This window comes from Poeciliopsis prolifica, unplaced genomic scaffold (assembly GCF_027474105.1).
Source record: "Poeciliopsis prolifica strain line A6 unplaced genomic scaffold, Auburn_PproV2 SCAFFOLD290, whole genome shotgun sequence".
Classification (NCBI taxonomy): Eukaryota; Metazoa; Chordata; class Actinopteri; order Cyprinodontiformes; family Poeciliidae; genus Poeciliopsis; species Poeciliopsis prolifica.
In genome coordinates this window covers 12,037-38,057 of record NW_026562665.1, presented here as the reverse complement: position 1 = coordinate 38,057, position 26,021 = coordinate 12,037, and the positions used below count along the sequence as shown (strand labels likewise).

Below are 26,021 nucleotides of genomic sequence, written 5' to 3'. Positions count from 1 at the left end.
ATTTAACTCTCCTTACCGTCCTCAATGACCTCAGTCGTGTAAAATGAGTGAAAATTCACACCTGCAGTCATTCAAACGAGACCCCAGATATAAAGGCCCCGTTAAGGCGGAGCAGAACCAGCCTCTCCTGCGTCCACTTACACGAATTAGCCTCTTTGCTTGTTTGCTTAACTGCAACTAACAAAACGAGCCTGTTGGTAAATATTGAAATTCCCCTCGGCTGGGGGCCGCCCTGTTAAAGCACCAGGTGACCAGGCTCTCCCCATTGATAAGCTCCAGTTAATCCATCGCATTTCCCTGTAAATAGCTGCGTGCATGAGAAAGGCCCCCGAGGCCCCCCCCCCCTTCCCTCTCCTCCTCCTCTTGTCACACAAGGCCGCTGAGGGTATGAATCAGAAAGCATTGTTTTGGATAACTTCTAATATCATTTGTGGTGTGTGTGTTTAATTTGTGCTTCCATGAATCTCCAGAGTGAATGAATTCAGCTGTGAAGTCTCCATGAACCGGCGTCAACACAAACGGGGCCCAGGTATTTCTGCGCTCCGGGGTCCTGGCTCGGAGGCTTTACACACACACACACACACACACACACACACACACACACACACACACACACACACACACACACACACACACACACACACACACAGCTATGAGCGTGTAACCATGACAACTGCGCTCTGATTGGCTCGTCTGATGCGAGGAATTAACAGGGGCCTCGTCCAATCTGAGCTCTGGATGCAGCTCCAAGCTTGGCGAAAAAAAAAAAAAAAACTCTCTCATGATAACCCAGGCACAGTGATGTGAAAGTGGCAACGTGAGGTGAGCCCGGAGGAAATTACTGGACTAAAAACAAGGCGCGAGCGATGAGGAGATTATTTTAATTAATTATATATATATATATTTTTTAAAATAACTAAACTAATAAATGAAAGATGGTGTTTTAGGTGTTTGAAAGGATCAGAAGAGAGAAGAAAATATGGTTGGTTTGTGCATCACGCAGCCCTGAAATCTCTTCTTCCTGGATTGTGGATTGGTGACAGCATCCCGACCCAGGACTCAGGACCGGAAGACTTCTTTCCTTTTTTCTTTTCTTTTCTTCCTCTGGTGGATTGAAAGGGTTGGGGGAGAGTCTTCCACTTTTCACCCCGGCAGAGCTCACCAACCACCAAGACGTGGTTCCGCGTAGAGCGGACTTGCCCCAGTCCGAGCAGCGCAGTCCGTGCAGCGGGGAGGTCGGCACTCGGCGCCTCACGGGCCGGCAACATGATGGTCCTCTGCGCCGGCTGCGAGCGGCCCATCCTGGACCGGTTCCTGCTCAACGTGCTGGACCGAGCCTGGCACGCCAAGTGCGTCCAGTGCTGCGAGTGCAACTGCAACCTGACCGAGAAGTGCTTCTCCCGGGACGGAAAGCTCTATTGCAAAATTGACTTTTTCAGGTAACGCGGAGAAAAGACTGGAATCTGTTTGGAGGATTTTCCTTTTTTTTCTTCCCTTTTTCTTTTCTTTCTTTTTTTTCTTTTTTTGGCGTAGATAGTTAAGGGTCACGATGTTAAATTGCACGCGAAAATAAATAAATAAAATAAAATAAAAAAAAAATCTGGCCCAAACGTAAAATGTTATCGCAATCTCAATCATATTGGATCAAAAACAAATCAGTTTCGAACTGAAGATGATCAGAATAAAATAATTCACCTCTAAAATCAAATCAATAAAAGAAACAAATTATATATGAATACCGTGGCCTATTAATAAAAACTAAAATAAGTCCAATAAAACTAAATGAAGTTCAATCTAAAACAAATATAAAGGAGTGCAGTCACGTTTCGCTTATAAAGCCAATTGATAAAATAGCTTTAAATAAATAATATGCTCCTTTTTTTCTATTTAGGCGGAAACTGCTTTGTTGCTTTACTATTATTAATTCTTTTTTTAAAGTCCACTCTCAGCTCCTGGTGCCACTTCCCAAACATCCATCAGGCCATTAACTGGTTCCCAAAACCCCACAGAAAAAAAAAGAAAAAAAAAGGTGTTCCAGGTAATTGGGTGATATAATATAATATAAGTGAATTCCTTGTTTTTGTCGCATCATTGTCATTTTCAACGTGACTGTCCTACTCTTCCCAAATTGTCTAATGACATGTAAGTCGCGTCACCCCCCCCCCCCCCCCCCACGTTTGAGTCGGGGGGCCGGGGCTGTTATTGGCCCCTCGCGCGGCCTTGGCCATCATATTACTGCGGGTCCCCATCAAGCGCGCTGGATTTAAATGGCCCAGCCATTAGCCGGGCGAAACAGTAATCACCCTAATGTGTCCATTTGTTGTGTAAGTAGTGTTGTGGCCTTTTCTTTTTTTTTCTTTTTTGTTGTTGTTGTGGAGAGTCGGGGGGCAGAGGGAGTGGGGAGGGGGGATCCATGCATGTGAAAGGCGCACGGTGAAGCGATCCCATTGCAATGGGGAAACAAACTCAGATTGGTGTAAAAAAAAAAAGAAAAGAAAAAGAAACAAAAAAACCAAACCAAACCAAACAAAATAAAACAATGCTCCACAATACAGGCAGCTTGCTCTCACTCCAAAGGCTCAAACAGCTGCAAATTTCACAAATGTCAATGGAATTCCGTGACAATTAACAAAAAGCAACAACAACAGCAAACCTGTATTTTTTTTAATTGTTTTTTTTTTTCTCCATCCCATCCTATATTTGCAGGATCAGATTTATCGGCGCTATATTTGTGCATCAAGCTGATGAGTCGTCCCACTGTTTAGGCGGCTGAATATGGATTAGAAGAAGATTTCCACGCTAAGATGCCCCCACTCCGCTTAATCCCATAATATATCCGCGGCTACAATGTGTTGATTGTCACTAATGCGTTTCTGCGTGGGGTTATTGTCAGAGCGCCTCCGTCAAAATGAGCTCCCTGTATTATTATTACTGCTGTTATCACAGAGGGAGAATGAATCAGCTCGCAATAATAATAATAATAACAAAAACAATAAACATATATATTTATATATATTTTTATTACAATAACTGTTTAATTTTATTTTATATTAATCACGTTTTTTGTTTTTTTAATTGCCCTATAATAAGCGTTTATTGTGGCCTCATATTTAACGTAAAGACAAAAATATATTTCATAATAAATGGAATAAAAGCTGCATCTTTATGAAATAATGCACTTCACCTGGAAGACGTCATTTTCTGCTGAAGGGCGGCCCGTCTTTGTCTTTATTTGGCCCAGAAAAATGTATTGGATATAGATTTTTTTTTTGTTTGTTTATTTATTTATTTTAATCCCATATGGGTCCCAATTTGAAGCTAAATAAATACATTTCCTTTCTTATAAATATATGTATGTATTTTTAGCTGGGAAAACAGATTATTTTATGTCTGATATCAGGGGGGAAAAAGTGAAAGCAAGGCTGTGTTTGGTCCACTGTTGAACTCAAACCACGTCATTAGAACGTTCTTTTTTTGTCTTCAGCCACACCAGATGGAAACGTTCTCTTCTATCCGCTGAACAAAATGTTACAATGATTTATAAAACACATTTTTAGATATACACACAAAATGTTGGAAAAAAAAACACACACACACAATCAATGCTTTAAATAACAAAAAGAGGAATTTAATAGTGAGAAAAGATTCGAATCTGATTCTATATATAAATATTTTTTTTTTCTTTCCGTGTGTCCAGGCGCTTTGGCACAAAATGCGCGGGCTGTCTGCAGGGAATCTCGCCGAACGACTTGGTGCGTAAAGCGCGCAGCAAGGTGTTCCACCTGAACTGCTTCACCTGCATGGTGTGTAACAAGCAGCTGTCCACGGGAGAGGAGCTCTACGTGATCGACGAAAACAAGTTCGTGCAAAGAAGATTACCTGAGCTCCGGGGCCATTAAGGAAGTCAACCTGAACTCAGGTGAGCCACGTCGCAAAAATAGATAAATAATATAAAATGATATTATTATTATTTAATTAATAATAATAAGCAGCCCAGCTGCGCTCATTGGAGGTAAATTTTATTTGTTTATTTTATTTTATTTTTTTGTGTGGAGTAAGTCGTTCCAAGCCTGCGCGTTAAGGTCTGAGTGGCGAGGAGAGAGAAATAAAGTCAAAATAAATCAGAGAAATAAAGGGGACAAACAAAGCTGGGTGTCCGTGGAGAGCGTTTCCACACAACCTGGTGGGACGGATAGTTTCAATATTTACCTCCACAGAACAACAAAACAACAGGACAAAACAACAACAAAACAACAGAACAACAAAACAACAGAACAACAAAACAACAGAACAACAAAACAACAGAACAATAGCTTTCTGGATATGTGCAGCATGGGTGGGCCTGAGGGGGGGGGGAAATAGTGTTGCTGCTCCTCTTCTTGTCTATTCATCCTTAAAAAAAGAAACACACACACGGAAGGGCAGCATCCACCCTGCATGCTGAAGCTGCTCGGTTATTTTCATATGGAATATTATCGAGTTAGTTTGTTGTTCAGTGTGTTTGGTGAGAAATGAAACAGCTTCTTATTCTCGTCACAAAAGCGTCAAAGAGAATATTTTGTTCAAAATGAGCATTAGCTGAAATTTTACATTCAGATTTCTTGCTTTAATTTTTTTTAACACCTGGCTAATTAAAATTAAACCGCCCCCCCTCCCCTCCCCTTTCTCTGCCTCCCTCCTTGACATTTTGGATCGTGACCTTCCCTCCTTGTTTGTTCGCATCATCCCCTCCACCCACCACCCACCCCACCCCCCCACCCCACCCCACCCCACCTACCCGGGGCCCATCGGGGTCCCCCCCTCCCGCCCTGCAGTCTCGTCGTGCACAGATAGGAGTTTATCACCGGATCTCCAGGACCCGATACAGGACGACATAAAGGAGACGGACAATTCCACGTCCTCAGATAAGGAAACGAACAATATTGAAAACGAGGAGCAGAACTCCGGGGCCAAGCGGCGGGGGCCCCGGACCACCATCAAGGCCAAGCAGCTGGAGACGTTAAAGGCGGCGTTCGTGGCCACGCCGAAGCCCACGCGCCACATCCGGGAGCAGCTCGCGCAGGAGACGGGGCTGAACATGCGAGTCATCCAGGTAAACTCAGATTATTATTATTATTAGCAGATGATTTACTATAATTAGACTCCGCATTGAGACTCTGACACAAATGTAGCAACCTTGAACCCCCGGAGGTCAAATCGACTCTTTTTCTCCGATTATTTATTATTGTTCTCTTTGTCTTTATTTAATCCAGAATAATCGGTTAAAAACTGAACCTGCCGAGCAGAAACAAAGATGGAGGCCAGTTAAGCAAAACACAACCGCGTTCAGCCGAACGTCGTTTCATTCTTTGCCCACCTGTTCATCTTGTTTAGACAGAAGCCGCTTTTGGCCTATTCAAAGCAAATATTGATGAAATGTCTGAATTGGTAAGCTTTGTTTGATCACATTCAAATGGCTGGTAATATTGTCATTTTTACATGTTTCCAATGTAAGTTTGGAAGGTTGCTTTTGTAAAGCAGGGGCGTCTCTAGGAAGTTTATAATGGGCCAGATGGGGGGACACGGGGTTGGCAACCCCAAACTTGCAAGTTATAGCAGAATCCGCAGAGATTTTATTTTCAGTACATCATGAATGAGCGATAAAAAAAATTCTCTAAAAATTTACAGTTGCAAGTCATTAAAACTGAAAAACAGAATCACAGTCATAAACCAAAGACGCACACAGGACCGTTGGACCACATGGGGGTTGGTCTACCCCTTGGTGGCGCCACCGTCCCTGCTGAACCACCGTGGGCGAGACGGACTCGCCAAGACAAAGACAAATTGGAGACAAATGACGGATTATAAATCAGTAAAATTACCTTTTAATTTTCCCGAAGTGTGCGGGACGTTTAATTGAAAGCCTCATTATCTGTAAGAGAAATGTCAAAACATGATGTGGACCATTAGCGGGGTTACAGATCCAAATTTACCAGCTGCACGCCGTGTGAAATGTTTCTTTTACGTCTATACATTATGGACCTATTTAGGTAATAATGATAAAACGATAACAATGGCTGCAGGAACGGCCTGTTTATATGTTTAACCTACAAACGCAATTACAGTTAAAGAATATTTATGGTGAAAAATAGCTTCAAACCTACCAAAAATGTAACTTTTCCAAACCACATATTTAAGGAATTGTAGTCTGTTTAATAAATGCTAATTGCCAAATGTTCATATATTTTACCTTTATTGTTGTGTATTTTCTGGGTGTTAGATTTGTTACTCACTGTCTTATTGTTATTGTTATTATATTAGCTTCAATTTATTTATTTATTTTAAAGAGGACAGTACATATTAGTCAACATGAATACATCATGTAAATATGCCAGGTTTAGCCGGAGAGGCTAATTTTCATCTAATTTCCTAGCAGGTTGATGGAAGAAATAAATAATAAAAATACAGTTAACAACATATATGACCTATATGTTGTATGCATATAGGTCATGCATATGCGCTCAATGTATGGTTAAAAGTAGTGTTGGTTACAGCAAGCATTCATAATAAAAACAAAAACAACTCACAACCGTAACAAAAAAAAGAGAGTATAAAAACATTTAATTAAAAAACGATTCAAAATATCAGTGTAACTTTGATTAACCAGCTTAAATGATTTCCTAAAACAGTCCAAAGATGTCATAGTTTCTAATTCTATTATAACCGACTGTTACTGTAGCTTTTCAAAGTGACATTTTTATGAAACTCAGTATTTCTGAACATTTTGCTTTCATTTTATTCTTCGGTTTAGATTTTCTTCAAATGTCATAAAAACATTTAAAATAGTACCAAAAAAAAAAGAAAAGAAAGAAAATACCAGGGTACAGTTTTAAAGTTTATCCTTGAAACAAAAGGTTAATTTAATCTTGAAAATTAAAATAATCCCCCTTTCTTTCTAGGCTGCTTTGGGAATGATAAAGACCATGTTTACACTGGAGGCGGCAGTTTATTTGGAAATAATACATGTTTCACAGCCATGAAATGAGAGAAAGGTTAGCCTCACTGCCTGCCAATGCTAAGAGGAACCCCAGACACAAACATGTTGTGCAACGTAACACACACACACACGCGCGCGCACACACACACACATTGTTTCCTGCTTTCTTTTATCCTCCATGACTCATACACACACACACACACACACACACACGTATATGCACGTGTGGATGCACGAGTCGGGTGTCTGGGTGCAGACTGTGTCAGGATGATTAGCACCATCTCTGCCAACTGTGATGTGGCTTTTTGTGCACTCACTGTAATTATCGCTGATTTCACAGATTTACATACCGCCCTCCCCTTTTCCCACCTCTCCGCTCCCCTCTTACTCACTTCCAGCCTGTTTCCTCCGCATCTCCACGGCCTCGTCTATATCATACACTGCAGGCAATTTTCTGCATGCGTATATGTGTGTGTGTGTGAGCTCAATCATACAGTCAATCACCAAAGCCAGTCAATAAGTCAGTCAGTGATTCCGCCGCACCATCCCTCCCTTCACCCCACACCCCTTTTATATGTGTGTGTGTGTGTGTGTGTGTGTGATTGCTCAGAGCCAAAATGGAGGCTGCGTTTCGTCATCTCCCTCCTCGTTCGGTGTGTGTTAAATACCGCAGCTCTCGACGCAGGGAGCCCTGTGAGCCACGCTGCTTCTCCAGCATGTGGATGTAATCCCTAAGCAAGGCTCTCTCAAGGGAAGCGAGAGCATTTCCATAAAAATGTACCCTACAGTTAGACGATTGTTCTCAATAAGCAGGTGTTGCCTTTGCCGCTGGAGCACGGAGAGCACAGCCTAAGTGGTTTTTGGCTGTTTCTTTATGTGTGTATGTGTGTGTGTGTTGTTTTGTTAATCTGTAGCACAGTGGGATTCTGCCTCTGGTGTAGCCTAGCATGATGCGAACATACATCATTATGCAGCATGCGACGCAAACGGCGCAAACGCGACCTGTTATGTGCTTGTAATGCAAAGAGCATTCCTCCATATGGCACGGAGGCTTTGCGAATTTTCAACAAACAAAAAAAAAAAGAGAAAGAAATCCTCCTTTGTTGATTTTCAAAGAAAGTTTATTTAAGCATATTCTCTTCCGTTTATTTGAACTTGCGGCACGGGGCCCGTTGGGGCGCGCACCGTTTCTGTTGCTTTGTGATTCATCTTAAAGTAGAGTAACAAAGAGAAAAACTCCTTTATAAACTGTAAAACGTAACAAAGGGTGTTTTATCTTCTGTCTTGTTTTTTTTTTTTTTCTGTTTGCAATTTCTGTGTCTGGTTTGAATTTGTTGTGCTTAGGCCTGACGCAATAAGCAATAAATCAATGAATCGCATGATGAATTAAAAGCTCGATAATTTCCATTTGCATGAATTTTTTTCTCTCTTTCTACTAAAAACCTGAATGACAAACGTCTTCAGTCTGGCGCTTTGGTCTCAACTTGCCCTTTTGCAAAGGGCAGTTTTGTTGACAAAAATTTCATATTTCATTTTATATGTCGTCTCTGTTGTTTATTTTGGATATTTAAAATGTCTTCCGGTTCTGGTGATAAATGTTCAGGGGAATTTAAAGTTTAGTGATCTTTGACAATGTTTTCTGGCATTTTACGTCGTTACTGTTACTTTAAAAAGGTTTCAAAAGAACAATATTATCGATTATGCAATGGCCAATGGGAAAATTTATTATCCAATGTCGTGGCAGGCCTACTTGTGCGCTCCAGCACCGACAAAAAAGAGAAAAAGACTCCCAACTCTTAACAGTGAAGTCCTAGTACTGTAAATCTTTTATTGTAATTAAACCAAAGTTTCATTTCACGGTCTACTGCTGTCTTTACTTTTAATCTTAAGTCTGGTTTAAAGAAAAAAATGTGAGTTTCTTGAACCATGTTAATTCATAGATCAAAAAACTTAAGCATCACAAAAGAAAGCACAAACACTCGTGCAAATGGGGGCAAAGGTGTTTTAAAACGGAATCCAAACAGGTCAGAAGTGAATCCTTCCTTTATTTTTCAAAAACACTCCTTTGCCGTTTTGAATACGGAGCTTTTCAAGGAAGGAAGAAACTTGAGTGAAAGTCAAGGCTGATGGGGATGACGGCTTTCAGTGCAAACTCTGCAAAAGAGAGCTCAAAAAATGAGATGGATCCGTACCACAAAGACAGAAAGAAAGAAAAAAAAGTGAAGTTGTGCATCGTCTACTTTTTCTGCGAAAGATGCGATCAGGTGGATCTTAGAAGTGCGTGAGAGTTTCAGAAACAGAATCCAGATGAAAAGCTAAAAAGCTGCAGGAAAAACAGCCACTGATCAGCTCTGACATTGTTTTTGTTGTTGCTGTTTGAAGGTTTGGTTCCAGAACAGAAGATCCAAAGAGCGGCGAATGAAGCAGCTGAGCGCCTTGGGGGCCCGACGCCACGCCTTCTTCAGGGGCCCCAGGAGGATGAGGCCTCTAGGAGGCAGGCTGGAGGATCCGGACATTTTAGGACCTGGGCCCTACGGTTACTACGGAGGTAGGAAGGGAAAAATTCTTTCACTCATTTTCACACGCTTTTTATCCGACCTCAGGCAAACACGATCCATATCCAGGTTGAAGATCTGTATCAAAAACTTGACATTATCAGTGAAGAAGAAAGACAGGAAGACATGATATAAATGGTTTGTTGTGCTGGTGTTGTGGACGCAGAGTCCAATGAAAGTGCTTTTGGATATCAGGCTAGTTTCTGTTAGCTACTTGTTTTTGTGTTCAGAAATACAGCCAAGACCTTAATTTGACTCAGGCACACACCAGGCATTTTGTTGGTATTTTTAATAAAAGGAGACTTTTGTTAATTTATCTTAGTGCTTATCAGTGAATGCTTGCTATTCAGTTGGAATCAAGATACCCGGCTAACAAATCAAAGTCAAAAAACAAGTATTTTGGCTAATTGTCAAAACCACAAATTTGATCAAAAATTATTTTTAAAAAAGCAATTTAATTTTGGGACAAATGCCTAAAAAATGCACTTGTGACCATCATTACGTATAAAAGAAACACTTTTCTTTGATGAAAAGCAGCAATAAACTACATATTGCTGAAGCTTTGCTTTCCAAAGTTACTAATTTTCTGCTCTAAATACGACCATGTCATCAGCAAAGAAGTTAAACGGTGCAGGATATGCAGGGATTCAGACAGGTTTTTTTTTTTTAAATCCTAATTAGAAAAGTGTGGCTGAAATATCCCAATTTCTTCTGTTTGAAAAGACAAAAATAAAGAAAATACATAAATAACTAGGAGGAAGAGGTCTGTTTGGAAAATCTATGATAACAGTTCCGTTTAAAATGGTTCTGGGTTATCTGAAAACACGTACATTTGTGACATTTTGCTAAATCGCTGTAATTGAACTTAAAAAGTACTTTTCACTATTTATGGGTTGCATCAAATAAAAAAAGTTTATTTTTGTTGATAATCTTGGTTTTCTGAGGGTGATTTGGTACGGTATGATTCGAATCTCCTCTTTTAAGTCAGAGTTGATTTTTGAATCGACAAGAATGCATGAAATATGAACAAATACCATGGCGGTAACTCAATGACACAACGTCCATTAGAGCAAAAGGTGAACGGGAAGGTAGCTTTTCACTTCAGAAGAAAAAAAAAAAATCCAGGATACAGGTCTCCGGAAAGAAAAAAGAGAGAAACAAAGAAAACAAATTTACGCCGACGCTGGTCAGGCAGCTTCTGGAATTGCTTCATGTCGCAGATAAAAGATCTGGAATAAATATTTACTCAGCATATCAGCAGTGTTCGCATACAGACCCTGCTATCTCAAAGGAATCATGCTCTGTGTGGTGTTCTTGTCAGATTAGACAAATGACAGGCCAGGTCTTAAGAATGTGATGTGAAATTTCCTCCATCTGCGAGTTGTTGCCAAGGTTGAGCCCTATTTACCTGCTAAAGAGCTGGAAAGAGTTATTGATGCTTTTATCACATCACAACTGGACCACTGTGAACGCATCACGTCAGTCTTGGCTTCTCTTTGCTGGTTTCTCATCCCATCCCAAATTGAGTTTGTAAATTTTATCACTTGATTTCAAAGCTTTGAGTAGTTTGTCTCCAACCCTATTTAAATTATCTCTGCTACATCCACACACCAGTGAGAAAACTCGGGTCTCTCTTCGAGAGTCCAACGTTAGGGAATACTCTGTCATAGGAGCTGGACATTTATCGTATTGTTTATCATTTATCATGAGGGTTTTGATTTATCGTTGTCACGATAAAGTTCAAGTAGTGATTAAAAAAACAAGTGATTCTGTTGTAAATGTTATTTTTAATGTTTTCCCTGCTGTTCGCATCAATAAATATCACTAAATTTGAAAATGCAACTAAATGGAGTTACTATGTGTAGCTTAGTGATGCCAACCACACTTCTTTAAGTTAGTAGCATCATGTAAAAGTCTGTTTCAAATGGGAATCTGTTTTGGAGAACAGTATCTTTTTGTGGAGCTATGATGTTGTGCCATACAGCAATAAATAGCTTTTCATCATAATTTTTATTGTTGTCACAATAGCATTGCTATTAGATCGCGATAAAGCTCTCAGTCCAAATTGCCCACCCTTGTTCTATCAATTCATGAGCTCATAACTCAGAACAGAGAAATTTTCAAATCATTGCTTGGAACAACTTTTAACTTGTAACCTGATTGTATTGGCTCTCATTATATTGGTTTAACTACTTCTGGTTATATATTTTTTTAAATCTGCTGTACGAATAAATCTTACATTGACAGCATAAAATGTGTGTGCAGATGCTCTCAAAGTGCATCTACCGTTTTTTCGTATTGGATTAGTTATGCCTGCATTGCAGAAAGTCATGGACTCAGAACTCCATGGACTCAGAACTCCTTTAACTATCAGGAAGACGCCGGCGCCCTTATGAACCGATTGACTTACATCAGAAGTACCCACAGTGGGTCCTGGAGGGCCGGCATCCTGCATGGTTCAGGTCTCTCCCTGGTGGTACCAGCATGTCAGTGTTCTTCTGAGGCCTCTAACGAGCCATCATTTGATCCAGGTGCATTAAACCAGGGAGAGACCTAAAACACGCAGGACGCCGGCCCCCCAGGACCCTCTTTGGGCACCTGACTTGCATTTAAGCGTTTTGAGGGCGACAGTAAAGGGATTAAAATTTAGATTTCAAATTTGAGAGCATGTCTAAAGTTTAAAGTTCTTTTAAAGCGACGCCAATGACGAAACGACTGAAGTTTTCTCTGGCTTCTCGAATCATAGCGTCGTGCAGCGCTGCCCTTCCCCCACTAGTTTACTCATGGTTGTCAAGCTGTGGTAATCTCATGCTGACCCATGCTTCCTGGCAATCAAAGAAAATGTATTGTGTGAACTCTTATGGCAGGGAACCGTCTCTGGTTGGTCATTTTCAAATCGCAAAAGTTTGAAAACGTGACACTTTCCTAAGAAATTTTGGAAATCTATTGATAATTGAAACAAAAGAAAACCATATGATGTTTGCAAGTTAAACATTAATATTACATATAAATGTTTATATATTTACCCACAATTATCATCAAAATGTGTAAGAGTTTTGAAATCTATTGATTAAAACATGTGGCTTTATAAGTTTCAGGTTGAAAAATGTGGCATCAATAGTCCAGGGTTCTAGCCTGTGGCCTCAAAATAGTCAGCAATGTGCAGTTTGTTAAGGATTAGCGTAAATATATACATACATATATATATATATATATATATATAATACATAATATTATACTTTACCAAACTACTTAAAATTACCATTACTAGTGAACCTTAGATATTTTAGATTTCCAGATTTGTTCCCATGAGAATAAATAAATTTTGCTAGTTTTTTTTTAAGAGCAAGTAGAAATCACTACATCCAACCAAAAAAACTTGGAGAACTTTCGTAACCCGGAAGAAGAAGCCACTACTGCTCAGACAGAACCACCCGCCTGCTGGGTTAGAATTAGCAAATAAATCTTTGCCAGAAGAAATTCAGCCCTCGACAGACAGACAGGAACATCTGAACACAAAACTGACCGACAACTACAACTACCGAATTAAACAGGCGAGATAAAGCGGACGCACCTGTCATGTTTACGAGCCATATTGTTTTGATGGACAGTCGGAGCGCGCGCTCTGGTCTCCATACAGCTGCAACACCTACCTGAGGGGCCTTGGCTTTGAGGACACAATAAAGTGGAGCCGTCAAGGCTGCGAGGAACCGAGCTGGGAGGAGGGGGTGAAACAGAGGACAAAACCTCTATGCCTCTCTCTCCCTCCCTCTCTCTCTCTGTCCATCTCTCTCTCTTTCTCTCATCTCGCTCTTGTCTCCGCGCGCCGCTTTTTACACCCTTTTGTGGCGCGGCGGCACAGGCCGATTCCCCTTTATCTGAGCCGACGCCTCTCTTCGTCAGGGATGCCTGTGTGTGCGTGTGTGTGCGTGTGGCTTGATGCTGCCGCCTGTGTGAGTATAAATTATAGTCTGCGGTTTCCAACACATCTCACATTCACACAGGACGGGCTCCATACCCAAACTGGCACGCGGGCCTGTTGGGCACATAAGATAATTAGCATGCGCGGGAGACCAACGTCACCTCTCATTGAGCGCGTGCGAAGGCAAAAGCACACTGAAATTGAAATCAGGTGGCGGATATCTAACCTGGTAGGTCCTGCTTTCTCCCCGCTCCGGACCAGGAACATATGGTGGGACTTGGAGAAATGCGAGTGCAACATCTGGGGCATCTGACGTCGGTCTTGGCTCAAAGTGCTGCTGAGACAAAATAGCTTTAGTTTAACTATAGAACAGGAAAAGCGGTGAGAGGCAGAAGGCAGATGGAGGTTTGTAATTGTTAATGGGTCTAAAGCAGCAGCAGAATATAGGTGTTGTTTTAATCCTTTTGTGCTACTTTTGGTTTAGTGGTTCTAAAACTCATGGAGCAAGAGGTTCTTGAAGTAGAAAAAAAAATATTCAAATTCAGAGTGACTATTTTAAGAGTTGTAGGTGGGTGGATTGGTCCAAAATATCGGCAATATCGAAACTCAGTCTGTATTGGTATCGGCTCAATTTAATGTGACAAAGTTGACCCAGATTCCCCCTTGAACTTTTGTCATTTTTGCATTGTAGTCTCTCAACTTCACGTGAAAAAACGTTTGGCTTTATTTGCTCTCAAATTATAATTCTTTGGACTGAGTTTCTTCAGGAATCAAATCAGACAATTTTGTTTTGTTCTTCTGTTGTTTTCATCATGTGAATGCTTCTAGTGTTTTGTAGTCATCTATAAACTTGATCTAAATTCTCTCTGTAGTTTTAACTAAATTAAAAAATCAGTCAGAAGTATCACACTTAAAGTATCGGTATCAATATCGTGATACTGGCCCTGCATTTACTTGATATTGGGTCGATGCCAAAATGTACAGTCTCACACATTTCTGCTAGAAATAAGAAAAGTTTTTGAAGTCATAATTGAATATGTCTTTTTTAAAACATCTAACTATCTATCAAAATCCTTAAATACAAACATTAGAAACATGATTCGCATCCTAAATCCTCTATTAGTCTCACACTTAGCGCAGGTTATTGTTTCAGTTCTAAAAAGAAAAAAAAAATGTTTAAAGAAATCACAAAATATGACCAACTTCAGAGATTCCTCTCTGAACAGTAAACCCATTTTCTTCATTAGGACCTTACACACACCTTATTTAGACACGACTCAATAGTAAACATGTTTGAGTGTTTACTATTACATATGACATATGAGTCATATTACATATGACTTCGTATCTGTTTTGTCTTAGTGTTAGAGCAGGTAAATTGCCTGGTCTAAGTTTAGACTATAAAATTCACCAGAATGTTCTTAAACTATGCAATAATGCCAAAGCATTTTTCACCTTCACTTTTCTAGATTTCAATTGTGACAGTGCGGTAATAATGTCCGTCAAAAAGAAAAAGACTCCATTTGTAAAATCAAGGGAATGCTGGTAAATATGACAACATATTTACATATTTCTGCTTTCCTGTTGGATGGAAACGGCACAAATTTCACTCCAGAACGCTGTTAAACATCCAGCCTGTTAAAGACTATTCTCTGACAAAATGCTGTCTCGATATCACTGGCTCCGCTCTTTGTTGGTGAAGAAAAATATAAAAGTTTCACTTTTTAACCAAATTGATCCAATTTTAACTATGAGATCATGCGGTTTCACCTATGAGCAACTAAGACATTCTTTAGATCAATTTCCTACCCCCAAAAAATCGAACTGGATTTCTACTAAGCAATAAATGGGTTCAAATGTCAGTTTTGTGTCAGCTACTGTATGTAGCACAATGCTAAAGAAGACCTAACAAATGTGTTCATGTGTGCAGAGAAAACGAAGGGTTTGGAGCAGTAAATAAATATTCAGGTCCTTTTTGAGTTATTAACATGACAACTTTCTTAAACGTAATAATTTTTGCAGGAAATGACAGCACAGAACTCAACACCAAAGGAACGTTTGTCAAATTGGCTAACAACAGCTGATATTACTATTAATATTAATAAATTACAACATTATCAACACAAATAAAACCTATAAGACAGTTTAGCCTCTATCTACCAACTGAACCATATAAAAAGCTTTAAAAAATGAAGAAAAAAAAACCCCATACATTTTGTCTTAATTGTAGCATAATAGTTAAACTGAAACCTTTCTAACATCCTGCAGTGACAGACTGTGCTGCAGTGCTGATGCTAGCTTGGATATGAAAAAAAACGACTTTGATAATTTTTATAAACAAAATCACATTGCTTTATTTTGCAGGCCAAAATAAAGTTGGTAAACATTCCCATTCATGTCCGAATCCATGAAGTATGTTGGACCATTTTCGGAAAATTTAGAAAATTACAAAATTATTTTTTCCATGAATGAATCCATAAAGTAAAGGCAACAAAAAGGTTAACACAAGAACAGGTGTTTTTTTTTTTGTTATTTGTGTTTTATTTAGATTTAAACATTTGATGGTCACGCTGTTTGAATAGTTTGTAAAGGACTCAGACTTGTTGTCCGCATGAAAAATACACAAATCTGATCTGAAAACCGTCTCGCTTTTTTTTCAAATGGCATTCTGAGATTCACAGGTGGTATTCAGACATAGAGATCAGTCTATGTTTCATGATTTAATTAAACATTTCAGCAACACAAATTCAGTTAACATAGAAAAAACCCTAAAAGGCCTGCACTGAGTCTGATTATTCCACCAAGGTGGCAGACGACAACAGGAAACCTATTTTGGTGAAAGAGAGACGTTTTTTACTCTAGATTTATCCGTGCTTCTTGTCAGTGTGGAATATTTACAAAAAATATTCTGCCTAATTAATGAAAAAGTTTGGCTAGCATTTTGAAACTACTTACTGTAATAGTCAGGTGGAATCTAGACTGTGTATTTCTGCCAAATTTTCTTGGACCTTTACAAGTAAAGAACAGCAAAATATAGACGTTAGCTTATGTACTCAATGTGTCATTTTGTAGCAGAATTGGCTCTGATCCTATTGAGGGAAGGAACAAAACTTACAAGACTCATGATGTTTAAAGTCAGAATTTTATCTGGGAGTGATATATTTTATTTGTTTTGCATACACTAATGAAATTTGCTGATTAATTCACTTCGTGCACACGATCCATAATCAAAACCGAAACATGTGGTAGCCATATTGGATTTCAAGGTAGAGGTGTGAAATCTCAATTTATTCTTCTAATTATTCAACTTCAAGGGATATTTAAATTTTTAAAACTAATTTCTTGCTTATTTGAAACATATTGGTGATATTTGAAGGTGCTTAAATTAGATTTTTTAAAGCACCTTATTTTCAGTTTTTTTGTTATTATGACATAACTAAAGATAGCAACTTCTTTTGTATTGATTTATAAATAATACTAAATAGATTGTTTTGACTTACAGTGTGGGACTGATTGCACATGAATTATTTATTTGAATATTTCTGTTTTCTTTCAAGTTACACAAAAACCCATATCTGGGTTTAGCAGGAATTTAATGCGGAGGTGTAATCGCTTATGAATTTGAGATGAAATATAAGGTGATCAAATACTTTTTGGTGATGCTGGCGGCAGGAAGGATGTCCTGTTGCAGTCAGTTTTCCATCAAATCTCAAGAAGCCTCTGACTGAAGACTGTTGCTAGACTGACACAATTTACCTGCAATGCTTTGTATCTCTAGTAGCTTTGGTTTAAAGCCTGCGTCTGACTCTGAATGGAGCAAGATCTAATTTTACAAAAAAAATGTCATTCATAATGCCTTTTGAGAACCAGATCTGCTGCTTCTCTACATCTCCCTACTTATAAATCAATTAATGAAACCTTTAATTACAAAGTCAACCGATTGAGAAATGTGTGTTACTAATAACGGTATTCGTAGAGGGACAAGTGATAATAAAGCCCCGTGTCATCAAACCTGAACAGCTGCGTCAAAACAAAAGCTAAGACCTCTCAGAGGTATAAACACGCCAGTCAGTGTCACAGGTTAGACACAAAACATGCTAATCCAAAGAGAGGAATCCACTCACAAACGACTGGATTCTGGTAGCGAGGCGTCACTTTTCAGCTTCAATGCTGACAAATTTTAACAGGACCGGGAAAAGAAGTCATTAATCAAAGCTGACGGAGGCGCCACACGGAAAGATGCGGCAGGAGGCGTTGTTTACCTTCATAATTTGATAGATGATGAACTTCGTGCCGAGTCCGAATCCTCAAAGCTGACGGAAAATACAACTGCTCAACGTTGAGCTACGTGTTCAGAGATCCGACTGGCTGCTTTTAAATGACAGTATGTGACTGTGGATAAAACGGACAACAGTAGGAACTTCTGTTGAGATGCACATTTATTATATTGGGATGTTGCACAATCAAAACAACAAGATTGTTTTGATTGTGATTGTTCACATTTGGAGGTGAAGAAAATATCTGGATTTTTCGAATGTATCAAAAAGAGTTTTCTTACCTATTTTTGGAAAAGCTTTATACCATTAAATATTTATAAAAGTGGTAAAATTCTTAATGTAAAGCTAACAGTTTCTCCATTTAAATGAAATTTAGACTTTAAATCTTTATATCTGTGAAATTGAAACTCTATTAGTAAACCTTTACTAGTTTTGCACTTATCAAGCTTTTGTGGATAATTTCTGATCTGGATTCCTCTGAAACTTTAACAATAATAACAATAATAGTAACCAGATAAAAATCATGTTGAGATCTACAAACTCTTTTTCAAGAGCAACGTGGCAAGAAAGCAGCACCATTTGCAGAAAAAATGAATTTATCTGCTAATACCAATTTAATCTGATTTCAGGTTTTCTTTAGTTGTTTTATGAAGGACATCTGAAATCAAATACTGGTTTTTCTTTGTATCCATGGGAACAGCACGCCATGCTGTAATATCAATCTCTTATGAGTGATGATTTGAGAATCTTGCTGCTAGCCTTTAAAATTAGCAGAAGCTTGCCTAAATTTCTGAGGGTATTCCGTAACTCTGTTCAGCCTTGGTGATATTAGGCCTGTCACAGTAACAAATTTTGCTGAGCGATTAATTGGCTCAAAAATTATTGTGATAAACAATAGTATTGTTTGAAGACCTTTTTACACCGATTTAATGGAAACGATGTAATGATGCATGCATTTTCCTGCCAAAGATAGAGGCACTTTATTTTCAAAAGAGCATTTAACACTGATAAACAAAATCAACAAACAATCAAAAACTAAAATAAAATGGATTCTCAGTCTCTCTGAGCAAAATATTTACTTAAATAGCAACTAAACAACATAAAACCAAAGTGGAAATAAACACTCAACCAAAAGAGTGCAGATGATGAACTCTGTATACTATGTCGCCCTGCAGTCCGACTACCTGATGCAATAGTTCCCACTATACGATGGTTTGCCCCGATTTTCCCCTTAACGACAATCTTAGAACGTTGGGGTTCTAAGATTGTCGCTTCCGATTTCGTGACCGATCATCCTGCAGTGTGTGGTGTATTACTGGGAGCGTTAACGCAGTCTGTTGAATGTGACAGGTAGCCAATCAGAAAGTATGATTCTCCTCCTGCTTTCTGAGGGGAAATTACAGAGGAGAATCCCAAACAGCTGACACGGCGCAATCCCAAGTCCAGCGGACATTGGAAACAACATTAATGTTTACTCAACATTGTGTGCAAAGAATATAGAAATGACCAGGGGAGGAGTTAATCAACTGCTACCACAGTTGATAAACCCGGTAACTTTTCAGTTGTTCCTCATTAACATGACATAAATAGGTTATGAAGATGTTCATTCAGTCAGGACTGACAATAGCCACTTGGATTGCAGGTAGATTGTAGTAAAGCACTGATTAATGCCTGGTTTTAAAATCAGTTAAGTGGACTTGTAGCCATTATTTTGTGCCCATTGTTGGACACGACACATCGGACCGTTATACCCAGGACTTCTGTCGTCTAATGTGTCTCTCAGGTTTTAAAAAGGGGTTGACAATTGGCCGGCAGCTCTGAGGTTGTGTGGTGTGTGCTGGGCATTACACTAAGGAAAAAAGGAGGGGGGAGTGGAGAGAACCGGAGTTGAGCCTTTTTTCATTCAGTGTCATCAACAGTAAGAGAAAAAGGCAGAAGAAATGATAAAGTCCATAATTAAAATGAGGTCCACAGTTTTAATTTATCATGCGATCAATTGATTTATTGTTTATTGCACATGTTGCATAACACTTTTCACAAGGGATTGCGTCTTTCCCAGCCGAACAATGTCCGTATTACAACCTGATTTTTATTTTATTTTGAGGCTGTTGGCTGCGTCGGTGCAGCTCGTCTGTCCTCTCCAACTTTCCCAATAGTGTTGTAAACTTTTTGAATTTGCAAAGTGGCTGTCATTTACAAAATGGTTCATTCTAGTTCTTCTTGTAGTTTAGAAGTGAAGCCAACGGTCGAATGTCTAGCAAGCTGACAAAGTTGACAAACTCTGTCAACATAGTCTGGCCGTTTCCTTCCTTTGCAATTCAACTTATTTCGTCTGGGCTTTTTTCCACTCAGCTCAATTTATCCTGTGGAATTCAATCAGCGAGCAGCAGGAGGGGTTTTAAAAGATGACGTTAATTTTGAATGGCTTTGAAGTGAACGAAGCCATTCAGTCTGTTTTGGCCGGACATCTAAATATTGAGTTAACTTTAATAGCCATCTTGTTGGCTCACTTATCTTTTTGCTATAGAGCATGGTTGTTTACAGCGCAGGCAATTTTATAGCAGCAAACTGGCACATTACAGATGTCTAATGTTGGCGACTGGGTAAGATTTAAAACTTCAACATTGTCCACACCTCCAGGAAGTAATCGTTTTTCAATAGCCAAGAGCCCAAACCCTACGGTACGAAGCAAGGGACTGGTTTCCACCAGCCTATTGTCAACGCAGTTTGCCTTGTTTTGAAATAGTGAATGGATAATATCTGCAAAAACTTGTTAGAATAATTAGCTTTAGTGGCTTTAAACAACTAAAATCAGCAATTGGGTTTCCATCTGACGAGCTGTTAGTCTTCAGTCGCTCTGAGAATTTGTTGACTTAAGGTAAAGTAAGAGAAATCTGTCTAGTAATAACTTTACTTCAACAAACCCAAACTAATAATGTCCTACCGCCAGCAGAAAACATTGTACAAACGGTTCAACAGGATTGAAAACTAAGTGCAAACATACGGACAAACTAGTTAATGAACTGATGGTTAGACAAAAGTGACGAAAACTCAGGCGGGGTAATTAAAAATAACGCTTAGATGAACCGATAAAACGAAGCCGCTCATAGCTCAGCTGAGAGCTGAAAATAGAGTGCGGTTTTGGAAATAAGCACGGCTTAGCGAAGCAGAGCCGAGGGATGGTGCCTAAAGCTCTATCAGACGTGACAGAGAGATGCAGTCGACGGGACCTGGCAGATCTGCCGGGGAGACTGGAATCTCATTTTGGAATTTCTAATCTAAACCCAGAAGTTTTCAGTGGGAGAATCCATCGAGGCGCACGCATGGCTGCGAGCTGAATGAGAGGGGGAGATGAATGCACTGTGGAGGAGGCGAGAGAACTGAGGTGGAGAGGTGTGGAGTTGTTTATACACTCAAATGAGGCTGTTGGAGACTGGTTGGTTAGAAATTGGACATGATCAATTTCCCCACTTAGGTAGGGGTGGAGCTGTGTGTAAAGCCACACGTACTGCTTAGGGCGAGCTGTGAATGTTTTATGTGTTTAAAGTTTGAGGAAAAATGAACTCCTGTGTTTCTCTTCACAGAATACCAAGGCGACTACTACGGACCAGGGAGTAACTACGACTTCTTTCCCCATGGCCCTCCGTCCTCTCAGGCCCAGTCTCCGGCAGACTCCCCTACATCCTGGGCTCTGGGCCCGGAGCCATAGAAGGGTCCGGACACCACCCATCAGACGACCAAAGGTACACGGACATGATCTCTCACGCGGAAACCCCCAGTCCCGAACCGGGCTTACCGAGCTCCCTTCAGCCGGTCCCTGGGGACGCATACGGGGGCGGACCCAGTCCCCTTTCTCCTTGGCCAGTAACTCCAGCTACAGCGCTCCCATGTCCCACCAGGGCCAGGAGATGGGCGAAACAGGCGCCTGGTGAAAGGACAAAGTAACAATAACAACCAGGGACCAACCATGGGCCGAATGTCTGCCCGGCTAATTCAGGAGACGTATCAAACGTCATCAGAAGGGGAAAGTACAGCTGAAATGTCTTCAGAGAACCTTTTAAAATCAGAGACTCATCTCAACAACGGAAAAAACTGATGGAAAGAACAACACGAAGCAGGAAAAACTTTATTTTTGCTGCACGGTAGACGCTCCAAAGCATATATCCCTTGTTGGGTACGGGACTGAATAGGAGATTCCATCCAGCAGAAATGCTTCTCGCCTTCCCCTGATCTTCTAGTGCTGTAGGAACACATTAGTGAGAAACACCAAAGGGGGACATGTCTAGTTTTCTTAATTTCACACCACGTTTAAAGAAAAAAATGTTGCTCCAAAGCAATTTCAATTCTCGCTTCATGTCTGCGTTGCCACTTAACGACAATATTGGACCTCAACGCTCATAGTCAAATGCATCAGTCGCAGTCCACTATGTTTAATCTCATTTTAAATGTTTTTTTTTTTTTTTTGCTTGTGTAAAACAAAACATCAAATCAACAGCTGCCGTGTGACAGACACGCACTGACTTTCCCTCACACATCCTGGCTTAGAGTCCCTTAATGCACAAAAAGTGTTCTTGATCATAACTTGAAAGAAGGATGTCTGCACTATTATTCAAAACACGAACACAATTATACAGACACTTGTACCCTCCTACACATGCACACACACACACACACACACACACACATACACACACACACACGCACGCACGCACACACATCACACCCATCGAGGCGGCCCTGATAGTTCTGCTCCGCTCACTGCTTCACCTGACCTTCCTTTTGTTACTGTCCCTTTTAAAAAAACATGTTTTAATGGAAATGATTTTCAAAAGAACATTGAACCCATAATGGAGAATGTCCTTCAGCAGCTGAGGTCCCCTTCCTCTAAAGGCAGAAAACAAAAGAGGGGCAGACAACATCTGTGACATTTCGGCTGTCTCCTCCGAGGCGTGCGTTGCCATCTAGTGGTCGCCTTTTCAAAGCGCACGGGGTCTAAGTTCGACTTGTGCACCAGAAGACAACAGCCTTTCAATATATTTTTCTTACCCTACTTCATAACCAAGTCTCATCAGGGCTCCTGGTTTTTTTTTTGTTCTTTGTTTTGTTTTTTTTAAAGAAAATTTAACTCAATTGTCAATTTCAGCTCAGTCCTTCCTTCTTCGATGTCACCTCTGAGTTTCCTGTACTGTTGTTTTCAGATCATTTTGTGTTTTCTTTTGGACATTGTATGAGATCTAGAAAGAATGTGTCTTTTCTCCAGAAATTCTTGGTTACAAACGTGTGTGAGGAGTGTGCACGTGCTCGGTGACTGTGAGTGCCTGCCGGTTTAAAGGGGTATATGGAGGGGCTGGGGGGGCTGGAATGAAGGGGCAAGGCTGTATTATTTCTATGTAAAATAGCACTGATAATAAAATCTCTCTTAAAACGTGAAAATCTGTCGTTTTTTTTGTTTTTGTTTTCAGCTTGATCTTTTCATTTGTAGACATTTCAATATGCCGGACTATAATTTGTTGCTGCGGCTAAAGTTTAGTTCGGCCATTAAGGTCTTAACAGGAGACAGGATAAGCTTGTTAAATGTAATGAAATGCTTTAATGCTAAACACCCTATATCATGCAAAGCAGTTTCAATTAACTCGTCCCTATCAACTGAGATGAATAATTGCAGGTTAATGCGCTTGAATTAGGCAAATTTTCTCAAAGGTCCAATGGTCTGTAGTGTCCATTCTAGGTAAAATTACATACATCATATGCTTCATTTTCCAGACACATTGTCCCATTTTGTAGCACAATAAAGTAACTATGGTACCTCCAGTTATAAAATGGAGGCAGATATCAAATGTGACTTAAAGAAATTTGACTTTGAACTTGACACTTTGAAATTGGGCCTCTGTCTCTTTAAGAAACTCCAGCTCTTTCTGAGAATCCGCCTTCAGGAAGTCATCACAATATGGCTCCTCTATTAACCCTCCAAAAAACATTTTTACCAGAGTTGCAGTGAGAAGTAGCTCCTATTGGAAGGTGCTCAGTTCCACCAGGTGTTTGCTAATTGCCTCTGGCTAGTCTGAAGGAGCTGAGTGGAGGAATCGAGGGGGCTCGAAGGTGGCACTTGCACATCTGATTGGTTGCTATGGAGATTAAAGGATTTCTTGGACCGATTTAACCCAGCAGAACTGAGAAATGTATTACGTTAAATTGGGTAAAGTTGTAGCGTTGATTAGCTACAATAAACATGAATAATGTAAATATATGAATCAGTCTTATGGTATAGGCCAGGATCTATCAAACACAATTTGTTGTTGGTTTCTGCAAATGTACGGTTCCTCATTCACCACAGATGCTCAAATCTCTCTCCTGGAGCAAGCAGCTGGTTGAGAGGCCAGACTGCTGCCTGTGTGATGGACCAGTGGAGGTTTCTCTCTGCTTCCTGGATGTCCGGAGGCTCCTCTCTTTGGATTTGGAACTGAAGTTACAGAGGGATTAAACACTAATCTGAGCGCTTACAGTGCAAGAGGTCCTTCCTGGATCACATTGCACAAATAATATGCAATACTCTACATTAAAATCTAAACTATAGGCTCAGTTTATTGTTAATTGTCGTCTTTGGGACAACCATCAGAAAAATGTTGACACTCATTTCCAGACAGACAGACGTTTATGAACTGGCTCCTCTTCCAGCAGTCATGATATTAAAATAATGCTCACTTGCACTTTTAGTCACGCCTCCCACATTACAGAGGAGAGTGTAAAATGAAAGCGGGACCCGTCCCTTTAACCATGACAACAGTGATGAGTTCCCATGCAGCCATGAAGCACACACAGGAAATCCTGGCTTGACTTCGGACCAGTACCTCGGGCAGTCTGGACCTTTTCCAGATCCCTTGACCAACCTCCCCCTCCTTCTCTCCTCTCACCACCTCCCCCTCATCCCCTTATCCCCCTCTTTATCCCATCCTCTGGCTGCACGTCCAGCCCTCTCTCTGTGGGGCCAGGTGGGCAGACGGTGGCCCAGGTCTGCAGTAATTTTCCTCCTGACTGGTTTTAATGTAAAGGGTAATGTGAGAGGAGACAGGCGCACACTGTTTGAGCATATATACTCTCTCTCTCTCACACACACACGCATGTGCGCATGCACACAAGCTCGGATGTGTTCCCCAGCATCCACCAGTCCATTACCAAGAGGCTCTACATCCTCTTTATTTATTTTTCTTTGCTCCCTCTGTTTACTCTCTGGAGTATTTTCCTCAATTCTGGGTTTTATCACTCCATCTCCTCGGCTGCGTATCTCCAGCAGAGCGAGGAACACAAGCACACACACAAACACACAAGAACAGAACAAAATGGAAAAACCCTGAAATGTTTGGAAACGAGTTTTCTCTGCAAAAAAAAAAAAAAAAAAAAAAATCCAAAACAATTGAACACACGCAAAACATAAGAAACTTGTGCTCAAACCTCCAGCACCCAGGTAACCTTCACCTCCTTTTCACCCACAAGCATCTGGTTATCGCTCTCTCTCTCTCACACACACATGAACTTGCACACACACACACACGCAAACCGTCCCATTAACATCAGTGCTTTCGTAATGGATGTGTTTGTGGTGCTGCTGTGGTAGAGAGGAGAGACCTGAAGTAGCTGTTATAAATCACTCGCTTGTTCCCCCCCTTCCCCCACTCCTTCGCCCCCTATCACACTCACAGGCATACACACATTGGTATCACTACATGCGGCTCCCATTCACTGACTCCGCAGCAAACACACACTCTTCTCCTTTTCTCCTGCATACATATGCACGGAGCCCTTCCTCCCACTCCCTCCGTTCGCTCTACCGCCCGGGGTGGGTAAATCCTATTACCCTATGAAGAGGAGGAACACATCATTAATTACACTCAGATACTCCTTTATACACACAAACATGTATTTATGCCAAACTTGAGCGCAACGCGCCGATCGGGACACCAAACTCCAAAATGAGCCGTGTCACACCACGCGAGATTCCCGCATGCGTTTCCCTTTCAGCCGCATCTTGACAGGTGACATTAAAGTAGAGGTGTTGTATCTGATGCTGCGCGCGCGCACACACACACACACACACACACACACACACACACACACACACACACACACACACACACACACACACACAGACACACACACACACACACACACACACTCGCAAACACTTCTTCCCAGGCCTCTGCTTCTGCGAGGGACATGTCAGGACGTGAGAGAGAGCAAAGTTATGATCGCCGAGAGAGATTTCAGGCAACACGGACAGGCAGATCAGGGACTGT

The 26,021-nt window shown here is 40.5% G+C and overlaps 1 pseudogene; it reads left to right on the top strand.

Annotated features, from left to right (window-relative positions):
* The first annotated feature begins 1,073 nt into the window (after window positions 1–1,073).
* Window positions 1,074–21,705, top strand: LOC129357728 (LIM/homeobox protein Lhx5-like; annotated as a pseudogene).
* Window positions 21,706–26,021: the final 4,316 nt, after the last annotated feature.